This window comes from Ambystoma mexicanum, chromosome 10, assembly GCF_040938575.1.
Source record: "Ambystoma mexicanum isolate Mex_15411 chromosome 10, UKY_AmexF1_1, whole genome shotgun sequence".
Lineage (NCBI taxonomy): Eukaryota > Metazoa > Chordata > Amphibia > Caudata > Ambystomatidae > Ambystoma > Ambystoma mexicanum.
In genome coordinates this window covers 682,202,823-682,217,871 of record NC_090932.1, presented here as the reverse complement: position 1 = coordinate 682,217,871, position 15,049 = coordinate 682,202,823, and the positions used below count along the sequence as shown (strand labels likewise).

The window sequence follows — 15,049 nt, the reverse complement described above, 5'->3', positions numbered from 1 at the left end:
GCTACACGACCATGGGCAACATATATGACATGGAATCCTTTATAGCGTTCCAGGACTTACTGGACCCCCCATACCCCCCACAAACAAGCACCATGTTGGCTAAACCATGCACGACTGCGATGAGCAGTTAAAAAAACCTGGGCTGTATTCCCAGTGCAGCCGCCCGACAAACCATTACTAAAAACCATCATGAGTGGAACCTCCACACTGGGCGGGCTGGCCAGACTATATGACCTCCCGCAAAGTCGCAGCAATAAACCCTTGTGCAAACTCCAGGGGGCCTGGGCTAGGGACCTGGAAATAGACATCACTGATGACATCTGGGAATCCATGTGTCTGCAGACTCGTGTAGTATCCATTAACTCCAGATTCCGGCTAATACAATTCAAAGCACTACACAGATTTCACTAGACCCCAGCCAGACTACATCTCTTCTCACATACTTACTCTACACTCTGCCCCAGATGCCACACTGGCGATGCTGGATTCCTGCATATGCTCTGGAGGTGTCCGAAACTGGGGGATTACTGGAATGGGGTTTGTGATGCCATGTCGGAAATGCTTAACTGTTCCGTAGAACCCACCCTGTTGAACTGTCTATTTCACCAATTCAGATGGCTGCAACACAGTTACCGCAAACTAGCAAGCCTTTGTATGTTATTAGCAATTCAATGTATATTGCTACAGTGTTTACGTCCCACCTGCCCAAGAGTGGCGCAGTGACCAAGTGCCATTGCATGGGCATCCAATATGGTAGAGCGATGGTCCTCACTGCAACCTATGAACTGCAAACCTAAAGACATATGCCCCCTCCCCCTTACGCCAACTACCTGTCATCAACTCAGATGATTATACAAAATGACCAACAATTGACTAGCGCTCTCCCCTTCTCCCCCTCATCTTAGACATGGATACATCGCCACGAAGATCCCTGTTCACAAAATACCATGTTATAATTACTGTAAGATCAGAACCAATGAACGAGATGTAATGTTCCCACTATTGTCAATGCTGCTATATCACACTTCTGCTCTAATGTCAAGCACTCAAAAAATTAAGTTTTAAACAAAAAAAGAAAAAAAGAAGAGGGAGGCCACAGCCAGCACTGAAGAATGTGGCTGAGGATGGGAGGCCAGGAGGATTGGCTCCCCGTCCGTCAGCCTGAACCTGCTGTCCAACTTCTTTTTTATCTGGGACTTGGCCCTGGGCTTCTCCCCAGACCTTTCTCGCCACATGCAGGACATCCTTCTGGAGACGGATGCCAGCCGGATCATGGTGCGCTTGCCCAGAACCTCTGCTAGCACTCCCGAATCCTTTGGGCTTCCTAGGGCAGAGGGACCACCAAGAACACTTCCAGGCCATTAAGGCCATCATGAAAGGCCTTAGTGTATGGTGAGGGTTCATCGACCTGGGCGTCATCGTCGCCACCACTCCTTTTTTACAGACTGAGAGGAATCTGGGCCCTGGGACACAGGTGCCGGCAGGGCCCCCCCCCCCCCCCCCACCCTCAAACCCCACCCCTTGTAGACGGGTCCAATGATTGTTGAGGGGGAGGTGTTGGTGGTACAGGAGGAGGAGGGTGTCATGATGCCAGCTCCCGGGGAGCCGATTCAAGCCCTGCGTCCCCGAAAGCGGACATCCAGTCCCCAAGGAAGGACCCAGCAACCCCATATAGGGGCCCTTTGGACAGTGTCCTGGCGCCTATGGCGCCAGGCTCATAAAAGACATCAGTCCTGGCGCCTATGGCACCAGGCTCATTATGGAAGTGCTTGGGTGCACTTACCTGATGCAGACCATCCTGCAGGATCCCGGCCTCCTTGAGGCCTGAAAGGAACTACTTTACCTGTGGGACTAATTTACCATCTGGGCGTGGTCGGGGAAGGATACATACCTGATTGGAGGAAGGATACATACCTGGAACTTCTTCCAAGGCTATTTAAACCCCACCCGAACAGCCACACGTGCTTCGCGTTGTTCTGCATCTAGCAGCTGGACGCTCACCGTGTCTGCTCCTGCATCCTGACTTCTGCCACGCCTGCCAGCATCCTGGATCACCTGCAAAGGAAGAGAAGAAGAGAACAGAAGAAGGAAGAGTCCTTACCTGCTAAATCCGCATCCCGGAGAGATCTCGCCGACAATCCTGAAAAGGAAGACTTTTATTTAAAAGCTCATCGCGTCGATCGCTGCAGCGCCGCATTCCACTCACCTTTACAGGGCGCCTCCATGTTCAGCAGCGATCATCCGGATTCGCAGTCACGCCCCAGCGCCTAGGGAGAAAAAGACCAGAACAAAAGGTGAGAGAGAGAAGGGAATAAGGAAAGCTAAATCTCCATGTTAAGACTTACCTGTTGATTCATTCCCTCTTCATTTCGAGTCCGCGCCGCATCCTGGCATTTCCGGACCCCGGCCCCTAAGGGGAAAAAGAGACATCAGCGTTAATAAGCGAATGAAAAGACATTACCAAAAAACGCTCATTAAAGACTTACCTGATTTCTACAAGGATTTCACCTCTCATCTCGGGTCGGTGCCTGTTCCCCGGCATTCCGTACCCTGGCCCCTATGGGGAAAAAGACACTAGCATTAGTACATTAATGCATGGACACAAGGGGAACCTCTTATAAAAAAAAAAACTTATCTGGAAGCCAAGCAAGTTTGGTTCTCACCAATCCGAAAATCCAGTGAAGTAACTGGATACCAACGCGCCCCTGCATCAGAAGCAGGATGGAGAGCTCGTCCTTCCAGACCCTAAGAAGGATACTTCTGCGAGCCAGACAAGCCAGATTTGGGGGCCCGGTCCAGTCCGTCTTCCGAACCCTGCGCATCACCTTAGAAGAGGTCACAGCAGCGCGAACCAGGCCAGCACCTCCGTGGGAGTCAGGTGAGCGTTACAGAGGGTTCTGAACAACCGGTAGGGCCTGGACCGGGGGAGGGGCAGGCACTGGCGACTGGTAGTGCTGGAGGAACAGGTGAAGGACCCAGAGGAGGAGGCTGGGGAGGCACCACCTGCGGGATCACCTCCTTCACTATGTCCTTGAGGAGCCCCGTCATCTGTGGGGAATGCATGAGAGAAGCACTCGAAGAAGCGGTCCTCGCTAGTCGCCAGGACCCTAGGGCGCCGGCCCTTAAAAGCGCTGGGTCTCCACTCCTGGCCGAGGTGCATGAGGTATGTAACCGTAAGGCTGTGATGGGTAAATGTACCCTTGAGGAGACAAGATGCATTTACCATACAGTCTGCCGCCGCTTCCGGAGGAATGGGGAATGGGACCTTCTTGCAAGGCCCATTCAATGGGCGATTGCACAGGCGTGCCCTGATTTGAATTCAAAATGGCCACCGGCCTAGCAGGCTCTGCCACGTGCCTATCTGCCATTTTGGGACCTTGCGCCACGCCCTGGGCAGGAAGGCCACAAGCCACATGCAGGCTCTGACATGGGGGAACACGCCTCGGGTCCTGCACCCAAAACAGCAGCGTCGACCTCAGAGTCAACTCTGGTAGGCGCTGAGCCCTCTGCCAACTGGACGGTAGTGGAAATGCCCTGACTCATGACCTTGGAGCGAGCTCTGGTAAGCTGTGCGCCATCTACACCTGCGCCGGTAGTCGTGCTGGAACATGCCAAGAACTGAATCTTGGCAGTAGAACCAGATGATCCTTGACCCCTTGGGGGCAAAGAAGAGGATGAACATGACGCCTATAAGAGACCAACGCGGTAGGGCCCATGAGCCCCTCGGCTTGGGAGCCCGTAGTGTTAACGGCCTCAGGACTTCCCACGGATCGCCCGGAAGAGCCCCGGGCCCCACGGCTTGGGAGCCTGTAGCCTTAGAAGCCTTGGGCCTGCCAGAACCTGAATCCAAGGAACCCTTGACCGAGGGGACCCGTGGGAAGGAATCACCAAGCTGAGGAGCCGTACTAAACAAAGGGCTTACCTTGTCTTGATGAGAGGTCTTGGAGACAAAGTCCTAAAGATGCGCTTTAGGAGAAGTGTGGAAGATCTCCCTACTACGCGACAACCAATTCTTCAATGCCTGATGACCAAGAGCGCTGCAAGACACACGCGCATTCCAGCGGTGGTCGGGCCACAGGCACTGAAGACAGAGTGCATGGGGGTTCGAGGCTAGGAACGAGCGGTCACACCAGGCACATCTCGTGAATCCTCCTGCAGCCGACATGCGCCAGGGGAGGCGAGGCACTGAAGGGCGGTAAAGAGGACTGCACAAATTAATAGTTACTCACCGTAGTGACTAACGTACTCTTAAGTCCATAGTTCCCTTTCTTCCATACTGCATGGGTGTCCCTCGCTAGGGACAGGAGACAGAACCTTTTTTTTTTGTTGGTGAAAAAACACCTTCACCTTTAAATTAAGAGGTGTGCAAGGCTTGAGCCCTGGAGGCATGCGCTCCCCTGACTCCACCCACCGGTGCCACTCCACAGTCCCCATTAACGCGTCAATATTTTACATTGACTAATGACACCAGTATGGGGGAGGATGGTGGGACGTATGGAGGAAAGGGGACTATGGACTAAGAGTATGTTAGTCACTACGGTGAGTAACTATTAATTATTCTTACGTCCCGTCCCCTTTCCTCCATACTGCATGGCCGATTACAACTGAATGTAGCCCAAGGGTGGAGAGGCAACCCTCCTTAAGGAAACAGATTCCTTAGAACCGCCTGTCCAAAAGACACATCTGGCTTAGTGCCGGCATCCAAACAGTAGTGCTTACAGAAAGCTGAAGGGGTGGCCCAAGTAGCCGCCCTGCTGATGCCCTGCCACGGCATCTGCCGCTGGAATGCGATGGCCGTGCCCTTGGCTCTGACAGTGCTGGCGTGCATGTTAGCTGGAAGTGGTTTGTACTGCCCCTCATAGGCCTCCTTGATGGCCGAAACCATACACCTTGACAAGAAAGCCTTGGATGCATGATAACCGGACCTTGACCCCCCCCCCCACCCCCTGAAGGTGAAAAACAGGGTGTCCGACTTGCGGAAGCCCTTAGCCCTGTCCAGATAGAATTTCAGCAGGCGTCTGACATACAGACAGTGCAAGACCCTCTGATCCTCGTATTTAGAGTCAGCAATAACCATAGGTAAGACTATCTCCTCGTTTAGATGGAAAGCGGAGGGTGTGTCCGCAGGACCACCTTATCCTTGTGAAAAGTCGTATAGGGTTCAGGGGCCACTAGAGCCTGAATCTGGCAGACTCTGCAAGCAGAGGTGAGGCCCACTAGCAGAGCCGTTTTAATGGCGACCATCCTGCTGTCCGCAGACGCCATTGGCGCGAACGGCTGAGCGCTAAGGCGCCCAACACTACATTGAGGTCCCACACAGGGTGCGGTTTTTTGATTGGGGGGGTGGGGGTAACAGTCTGGAGAGGCCCGTCAAATGTCTCTTGACTATTGGGTTGGAAGAGGAGAAGACCTCCTCCTCTGAATTTCTGTAGGCCCCTATGGCCACCAAATACGTGCAGCATGTGTCCACCTGCACGCCTTAGTGAGCCAGGTGAGCAGAGAAGGAGAGCACATAATGCAATGTGCACGTAAGGGGCCGATCTCCTTAAAGTCCGCCCAGTGACAGAACCTAGTCCACTTACTCTTGTACTGGCTCCTGGTAGCCTTACTCCTAGCACCCTGAATGATCTCTAGGTTTGCCTCAGCGTGACCTGCTCCGGAACCACGCTGCGAGGGCTAATTTTGTGGCGCTGGGTGAATGACCCTGTCCCCCTGCTGCGCCAGAAGATGAGCTGGACCCGTCTTAAGGTGAATGGGTGGCCTGTCCGAAAGGCTGAGAAGCTCTGAGAACCATGGTCTCGCCTGCCACCACAGAGCTATCGGAATGATGCGGAGGTGACAGGATTCCTTTATTTTGCAGATCACCCTGTGGACCAGGGGTCCGGGCAGGAAGGCATATGCTGTCATGCTGTTCCACTGATTTTGGAATGCGTCGCCCAGGGATCCGGGTCCCTGTCCCCGTCAGGAGGTGAACTGCTGGCACTTCTTGTTGTCCCTGGAGGCAAAAAGGTCCACCCGAGGATGACCCCATCTGCTGAATATCTCCAGCAGCACCTGGTTGCTCAATTGCCACTCGTAATTGTCTGCTCCATGTCTAATGAGCCTGTCCGCCTCCAAGTTGGACTCCCACAGAAGGTGGACGGCCGTGAGGTAGATGCTGTTCTCCAGGGGCCATTCCGACATGCAGACAGCTAGGCTGCACAGTGGCGGGGATCTGGTACATCCCTGCTTGTTGATATAGTACATGCTGGTGGAGTTGTCGGTCTGGATGAGGACTGCCTTGTCCCCAATGAGAGGGAGGAAAGTTCTGAGCGCTAGCCAGATGGCCTTCAGCTCCAGTCAGTTGAAATGGGAATCCTACCGGGTCCGGACTCCATGGACGCAGTGGCTGCCCAGAGTAGCCCCCCAGCCCTTGAGAGAGGAGTCTGTAGTGATGGTGATCTGCCAGGGCGGCTGCCGAAGGGGTTTGCCCGTCCGCAGGTTGTAGTCCCTGGACCACCATGTGCGGTCAGAGTGGAGAGAAGGAAGAATGTTGACGAGCTCCGCTTGGGAGCCCGCTCCTGATTCCATGATGCTGCAAAGTGCAGCTGTAATCTCCTCATCCTACATCTCGTGTGGGTTACGGCCAGCAGGACAGCTGCGAGGAGATATAATAGATGCTGGTAGCACTAGGCCGATTTCACCTCTCGGGTGAAGAAGTCAGTAGTGGGGGGCGCTGATGCGCACGAGAGAAAATGGCGGCTCTCGTGTGAGCTCCGGCTAGACCCAGGGCTGCAGAGCCAGAAAAGTTAATTTGCAGGCACCGGTTATCCGGGATTTTTGCAGAGAACGGGTAACAATATCTTCAGACTGCCCACACGAAATTTCAGGCTGATCGTTGCCGGGATTCCAGAGATAGAGGCCTGGATGATCCGCGGGAGGCCCGGGAGTCGGCGACCGGCGGGAGGAGAGAGGAGCCCCGCCCCGTGGTGGCGGGTGCGACGGCATCAGGCCGCTCCTGCCATCCATCCAGCGGGAGAAAGCCACGACCACCCGCTGGCCCCCCTGCTGCCTTCTTCGCCTGAGAGGCCTGGACGGGTGATGGCCTGCTCTGAGATTGGATCTCATCTGAAGAGGGAGGCCCTTCCTGCTCCCAGCGTGTAAATCCGCTCACGCCTCGCAACCAGCGAGCCACCCAGCTATCCCCTGCGGGCTCGGGGACTGCGGGACAGGCGGTTAAAAAAAACTCTGCTTATTAAGAGCTTGGAGCTTTGCATATCGGCGGGCCGTGGGAGTGCCTCCCTGCACCGCCTGCGCAGGCCTCGATCCCCGGGAGCTGTTGACCATCTGCGCGCCGAAACTAGCGCTCCATTCGTCCATATATGACAGAACCGGGAGAAACGTCTGACCCTTCTAATAAAGCTGCGGCGGAGCACTGATTCCACCACCGCGGGCACCGGGGTGCCGGTCGAGGTGAGAAGATATAACGCAGAGCGCACTGTGGTGGAACTAACACACCCTTCCCATTGAGCGCCTGGATAACCCACATCTCCCATTCCAGAGACGATGCCCAAGAACTTTGGCCTGAAGAAAGACAGAGGAACCATCGACAAATACACGACCGCGATGCAAAGGGAAACAGAGCCCGAGACGGACCCGGAAACGCCAGTGCATGAGAAGCAGACACCCCCGGCTACAATGATGGACCCTCAGGCCGTTTTTCAGGCGATGCAACAGGGCTTTGCTACACTCACGGACAAGTTGGATGGAATCACGGCAAGTGTCGCTAACATTAAAACACAACTTGACAAGACAACCACTCGCATGACAGAGGCGGAATCTAGGATATCTGGCACTGAGGACGCTTTAGAGGGCCTGAAAACCACGGTATCCACAATGGCTATTGAACTTGGAACGGTGAAGTCCAAATGTGAAGATTTGGAGGCAAGATCCCGGAGAAACAACATCCGCATTATTGGCGTTCCAGAAGGGGCCATGAAAGGATCAATGGAGAAGGCAGTAGAATATCTCCTCCGCACACTTTTGGGTGATCCCGGATGGTCACCGATGTTCATAGTCGAGAGGGCGCACAGATCACGGACCCCGAAATCAAAACCCGGGGCATACCCCAGGCCCATTCATAGCGCGCATGATAAACTACAGGGATAGAGACCTGATCCTTAAAACCGCCAGAGAAAAACAGGAGCTCAAATGGGAAGCAAATGTTATCCGCATCTTTCCAGACTTTACCCTGGCGGTCCAACAGGAAAGGAAGCTATTTACAGGAGTCAAGAAAATGCTACGCGAACAGCAAGTTCAATACGCAATGCTCTACCCCGCCAGGCTCAAAATCCAGCATCAAAACAAGCCATATTTTTTTATGTTTCCCGAAGAAGCGGCGAACTTTATAGAAACGCATATACCTCCAAACATGGGACAGACTTAAAGTGTGGGCCAGTTAAACAAGACTGAGATCTAAATATTCTCACCCCGTTCTTGAAGTGAAAAGGAACAGCAACGCCAGAGGCTTCCACCCTGGAGGCCCGCATCTGGGATGCTAAAGTAGAATGTACGTGTTTAATCTGCTATGGAAACACCGTCCCAGAAGTCATTAGGATGTGCGAGAGCAACATGCGTAAACCGGACACGATACCTATAAGTAGAGCTGGCTTGGGCTCTGGAGACACCGCAGCCCCCCGCCCTGTAGCAGGTTCTTGAAATGTTGTTGGGTGGGGAGGGATGGATATCTAATGGCACAGTTGAAGTTTGGGGAACTGTGAGGGTGGGGGGAGGGCCTTACACCGGAGTTACGGGGTTTTGTTATAAAAGAAAAAGCACACAGAAGTCAGATATGTCGACATTCCATCTCACAATGGTAGATTCTAAGGGGCCACATGGCTGTGAACACCCCATTGACAATGGCTAGCTTAGACAAAGGCAACATTAATATGCTTAGCTGGAATGTAAGGGGTCTGGGATCTAGGATTAAGAGGAGGAAGATCCTGGCCTACCTCAATAGGCATGCTGCCAGGGTGGTCTTCCTACAGGAAACGCACTCTGGTCCGCAACAAGGAGGACAACTGATGGCGAATTGGGGCTCACATCAGTATTTCACGACATACACCAGCCGGGCGAGAGGGGTCGCAATTCTGATTCACAAAACACTGTCCTTTGAATGTATTGATGTTGAGTGTGACCCAGGGGGGGAGATATGTCATGCTTCATGGCAACCTATATGATAAAGAAATTGTCTTTCTGAACTTGTATGGTCCGAATATTGACCAAACAGACTTCTATGCCTCAGTGTTTGAAAAATTGGCAAGATACCCGACAGCCCGGGTGATATGTGGCGGGGACTTTAACACAATATCAGATGTATAACTTGATCGCTCATCTATGCAAGTTAGAACACTGACTAAAGCAGCGCAAGCAATACACCTACATATGGCTGATCTACAACTAAAAGACGCCTGGAGGACATTGAGTCCTATCAGTAGGGAATACACCTATTACTCCACAGTCCATGACATGCACTCGAGGACAGATTTATGGCTAATAGATGGAGACAGCATGGCATGGGTCACAGACTCCCATATACACCCAAGAACGTACTCAGACCACTCACCAATACAGCTGACACTAAGAATCCCTGGTCGGGTCATCTCCAGACCACCTTGGAGATTCAAGCCTGCGGCCTTGAAAGACCTGGTTTATAACAACTCGATGAAACAATATATACAGGACTACTTCGATAACAACGAACACTCTGTCTCGACCCAGTCTATAATATGGCAGGCGTTCAAAGTCTGCATCAGAGGTCACTCAATATCCGTGGAGGGCGGAATCCTCAAAGTCATTAGGAATAGGTTAATTAGACTAGAATCTCAAATATCGTCCCTGCAATCACAGTACGCATCCTCCCCGTCACCCCAGCCTGTGGATATGGGGAAGGGGAACACCCGGGGAAATTATTAGCAAGAAGAGTACGTGTAGAGAATGGCCCCACAACCATACCCTGCATACAGATGCCTGATGGCACGGTATCCACCAACCAAGACAAACTGAAGGAGACCTTCTATGCTTATTATAAAGACCTATACTCCCCGCAAAGCACTGTAACAGATGCCGAGATTGAGAGCTACCTAGCCCAGATACCCACAACCCTTTTAGCGGATACCACTAGGGAATCACTTGAGGTACTTATCACCGAACCTGAAATACTTGATGCAATAAAAGCTCTCCCCAACGGGAAAGCGCCAGGTTCAGACGGGCTCTACAAAGAGTTTAGTAGTGAATTGGTACCCAGGCTCCACGCTGTATGGATGGAGGCACTGGACACAGGAGAACTCCGCGAAACCACCAGGGAAGCTATAATTACACTCCTGCTGAAATCAGGGAAGCCCCCTGGGGACTGTGGGTCATACCGACCTTTATCCCTAATAAACACTGATGCCAAGATCCTGGCCAAAATAATAGCAACAAGGCTTACACCACTGATGCCATATATGGTACATGAAGATCAGGCTGGGTTTATATTGGGCAGATCTACGGCAACGAATATAAGGAGATGCCACCAAATCATTGCCACGATACCCCCAGAAACCCAAGAAATAGCGGTCTCCTTAGACATGCAGAAAGCATTCGACACTGTCTCATGGCCATTCCTGTTCGGGGTGTTACGAAACTATGGATTTGGCCCAAACTTCATAAAGTGGATCCAAATTCTTTACACGCGGCCATACGCTAAGATCAGAATTAATGGGTCTTTCACGGACATACTTGAACTACTGGGGGGCACCATGCAGGGCTACCCACTCTCCCCGCTACTCTTCGCCCTGGTTATTGAACCCCTTGCGGACATACTCAGATTCCGTTATAGCACATTCGGGATATGGCTTGAAGGTAAACCACATATTATATTATACCACATATTATAACGCTTTATGCTGATGATATTTTATTATACCTGAAGAACCCAGACCGCACATTAGGTAAGGTGCTGGCTGCAGTGAAAGAGTTTGGCGAATATTCAGGTCTTCGCCTAAATCCCAATAAGTCTGACATATTCCCGCTCACAGATGCCACCATGCAGCCCCAAAACCTCCACAGCCTCATATGGAGCCCATTACACATTGTTTAGCTAGGTGCTGCTGTCGCCAGATCCGCTCAACTGTCCGGAACACTGAACTACAGCTCACTGGCAGATGCACTTTGCACCAAAATAATGCCCTTCCTATAACAATGATGGGCATTAATTAAAATGATCCTTTTGCCTAAGCTTTTCTATCTGTTCAGTACAGTACCGGTGTGGCCGGGTCGCGCACTAGTCTCCAGAATTAATAGTGCATGCATAGCGTTTGTATGGGGAGGCCGCTCGAGGCTTAGCTGGAGGGTGCTAACAGATACGTATCCCAGAGGCGGCCTAATGGCTCCCGACGTGGAATTTTATTACCTGGCAGCGCAGGCACAATATGCTGCTGACTGGGCTACATGCTTCCTCAACCCTGGCCCCTCCACCCCCTCCTGCGAGGGAACAGGAGGCGATACTGGCCCTACAGAAAATCACTAGGCCCACACCTAAACGATATAACACTATACATCTATCCAATATCACAATCACTGCATGGGCCAAAATAAATGATGTTTGGAGCCAGCAAACTATACCACCCGAGCATGCCAATATGGGGCGACCCCCACACACCCTTCCCCAGACAGTGCGGTGGCAATGCACTGGACTGCCAGAGGCATCACACAATGGGTACAGATGTTTCGGGATAAACACTTTTTGAAGTGGGATGAGATTAAAGACACGGTAGGAAACACAAACACACACAGACAGCAGTTCGACAAGGTTGCAGCAACCACACAACAGATTTACCAATCATTCCTGAATGAACCAGAAATAAACATGGGTCTTGGTTATATATTCACCGGGGGGGACTCAGAAGGTCACGGCCTCCACTCTCTACAAAACTATAATGCAAACATGCCCGAAACCACCCCACGCTGCAAAGGCCGGTTGGGAGCGGGATCTGGACCAGCCGATAGAAGAACAGGATTGGTTCCAGATCTGTGCACTGACTAAACTGATATCATGCAACTCTAGATTCAAATTGATCCACTATAAAATTATCCATAGAACCCACTACACGCCAGTGAAACTCAAGCGTTTATACCCTGCTCTCTCTGGCAATTGCCCAAGATGTAACTCTGAAAACGCTAACATATACCATATGCTGTGGGACTGTGTAGAACTGAGTCAATACTGGGCCGGGGTCTGTGGGGCTCTAGATAAGATGGCGGACCAACCGGTCGAATGGACACCGCAATTGTGTATATTAGGTGCGATTGGGAAAATGAACCCAACTTGGCGAAAACTGCTCAATTTAAGTCTGCTGTTGGCAAAAAAAGGTCATATTGATGAGGTGGAAAAACGCTCGGCCGCCAACAGTAGAGGACTGGAACATGGACATGTTGTGGGCTAACGACACCGAAGAATTGTATATAGACTCAGTAATGACCCCCTCTAAACCTAGGAATATATGGGCACGGTACAAGCAATATCTGGCAGATTTACCTGCCCCTGTTGACGTAAATGTAATGTAAAATCGACTAATACATGTATTATGTTCCCCGAAATTGATTGTCGCAAATGTAACTGCTTAATCTGTGTGCAAAGTTAAATAAAGTTGTAAAAAAAGAAGAAGTCAGTAGTGTCCCTCTTGATGGCTGTGATTTTGTCTGCCGAGGGGAAAACCTCTGTGCTTGTGTCCCAGATGAGGCCCAGGAAAGTCCCTTGTTGGAGCTCTGAAGTGACTGGGTGTACGCCTTGGGTGTGGCCTTCCTGAGGATAAAGACATAGCAGTTTGCCAACTGTTCTTTTTAACTCCTAATCCGTGGTGGAGTGAAAGATTGCCACCCTCAAATGGATGGTCCAATGTGCGTTCCTGGACATCCGGGTTAAATTAGGTAGCCCGGAGCCAGGTAGTCCTTATGTCCGTGGCACTGCATACGGCCCGGCCAGAGATGTCGATGTGGGCCACAGTGGACTCCATGATGTCTTGTGCCACCATTTTAGCCTCTGCCAGTCCTGCCTTGAAGCGGGACTGGCTCTGCACCGGACGTTCTGGAAGGGAGTTGGCTATTTCCTGCCAAAGCCTCTGGTTAACTGCTGCAAGCATGGCATCCGCGTTGGCCTGAAGATGAAGCGAAGCATTGGAATAAAGCTTGTTCCCGTACGCCTCCCAGATCATCTCCTTGCCTAGCAGCACCAAGGATGAGGTGGCCGACGACGACTGAGGCTTTGAGTAGAGTGACGCCGCAGCAATCACCTAAGAGTTTGGTTGAGGCGGGGCCGAAGCAAGAGTGTATCCCCCTCCTTTCGTCTATATTTGGCATCCAGGCGTCAATTGACCGGCTGGACCGAGTGGGGTTTGAGCCACCCCTTCTTGGCCAAGGCAACTCTGACCTTCTGCATCGGAATCCCTATCCTAGCCCTGGGGCGTAGGGTGAGGACTTCTGCAAGTACTCCTGCCTCTGGTTGTTCGACTTTGGGTTGCGGAAGGCTCAAGTACTCTGCCAGGCATGCAAGTCGTTTGTGGAAGGCCTTGGCTGACTATGTCGTGTCCGGGTCTTCTTCCTCGTCTGTGTCCACCTGCGCATCTGGCTGGTCTGGAGTGGGTGCAGGGGTGCCGAGGAGTGGAGACCAGAGGCTGCAGCGGAGCCTGGTATGGATCCGCCTGAACTGTGGGATGCAGGGAGCCGGAATCATAGGTGCCTGCAGGGGCTGCACCGGGGCCTGCAGCGCTTTTGCCATAGGAGAAATTACAATGGGCGCGGGTGGCAGGGCCGCAGGGAGCATGTCCCTGATCACATCCCTGAGGATGGAACCCATCTGAGGAGATCTCATGAGTGTGAGGAACTTATCAAAGAACCTGTCCTCGCAGGCCAGTGGGGTGGCAGGTGATATTGATGTGACCACGGGCAGCTGCTGGGGCTGTTGCGTATTCTGTCTAGCTGGCTGCAGAGGGAATCTGCCCTGCACTGCTGATGAATAAGCTGAAGGCCACTTACCTGGTTGACACCTGTCCTACCTTGTAACCCGTTCTCCCACCTGTTCTGTTCCTCGGGTGGTATCTGTCATGGGTAGCAGGCAGGTGGTTGGGGCAAGCTGGGTGGAGGCTTGGCAGGCCTGGCATAGGCACACAAAGAACCCATAGCAGATCTCTCCTTTAATTCCTTCCTAGTTACCACTTCCTGTTGCCAAACAGGAAGTGCATGACAATTCATGAGCTCTCTAGTGTTTGGCTGTGGCTGGCTATATAAGCCACACCCAAGATTCTTCCAGTGCTTCGTGTTGCTTGCTGTGAGCTGTATCAGCAACACACTTGCTGTGCTCTGGTTCAGCCAGCTCTGCTTACCTGCTCTCGATCATCTACTTCTGCTTACCTGCCCCGGATCATCCTGCTTCTGCTTACCCGTTCTGGAGGAACCTCTGTTCTAACTCCACGCCGCAGCAATCTCCAGTCAAGAGGGGACTTCTACACCGGCACCTGTAAGAACAAAGAAGAACTGGGTTAACACACGCACATCAGTAACACTGCGCATACTCACCGAATCTTCTTGCGACGCTGGAATCCAGGTCAGTTGTACGAGCGCACAAACCCCTACAAAAGAAAGAAGAGACATTATTCATTGCGCTCGCAACAATTACGCGCACGCTTATTTCGCTGCTCTCTCTCTCAACGCGGTGCATACTTACCAAAGCCTCCATGCATACTTACCAAACCACCAACTCTCCAGTAGCGCTGAACCCGGACTCAAGGCGCTACTACCACATAATTTCTCCTGCAAGGGAAAGGGAGAGACATTACCAGGCGCGCTTGAATTGAAGGCGCTGCGCATACCTACCAGTAGCTAGCTTCTACACGTAGCGCTACTCACCCACAAAAACACCGGCAAACAAAGACATTACAGACAATTTTGGACACTCAACATTCTACGCGCAACCTTCACTTGTGGGAAGGACTTTCTGGCCAGTGAAGAAACTGGCGCCTTGAACACTCGGCCT

General features: G+C 52.1%; 1 protein-coding gene across 2 annotated transcripts in view; it reads right to left on the bottom strand.

The window, feature by feature from the left end:
* The window catches only part of XRN1 (5'-3' exoribonuclease 1), a 2,611,979-nt gene that overhangs the window by 1,122,901 nt on the left and 1,474,029 nt on the right, over positions 1-15,049 (bottom strand). The gene's annotated exons all lie outside the window — the stretch shown is intronic.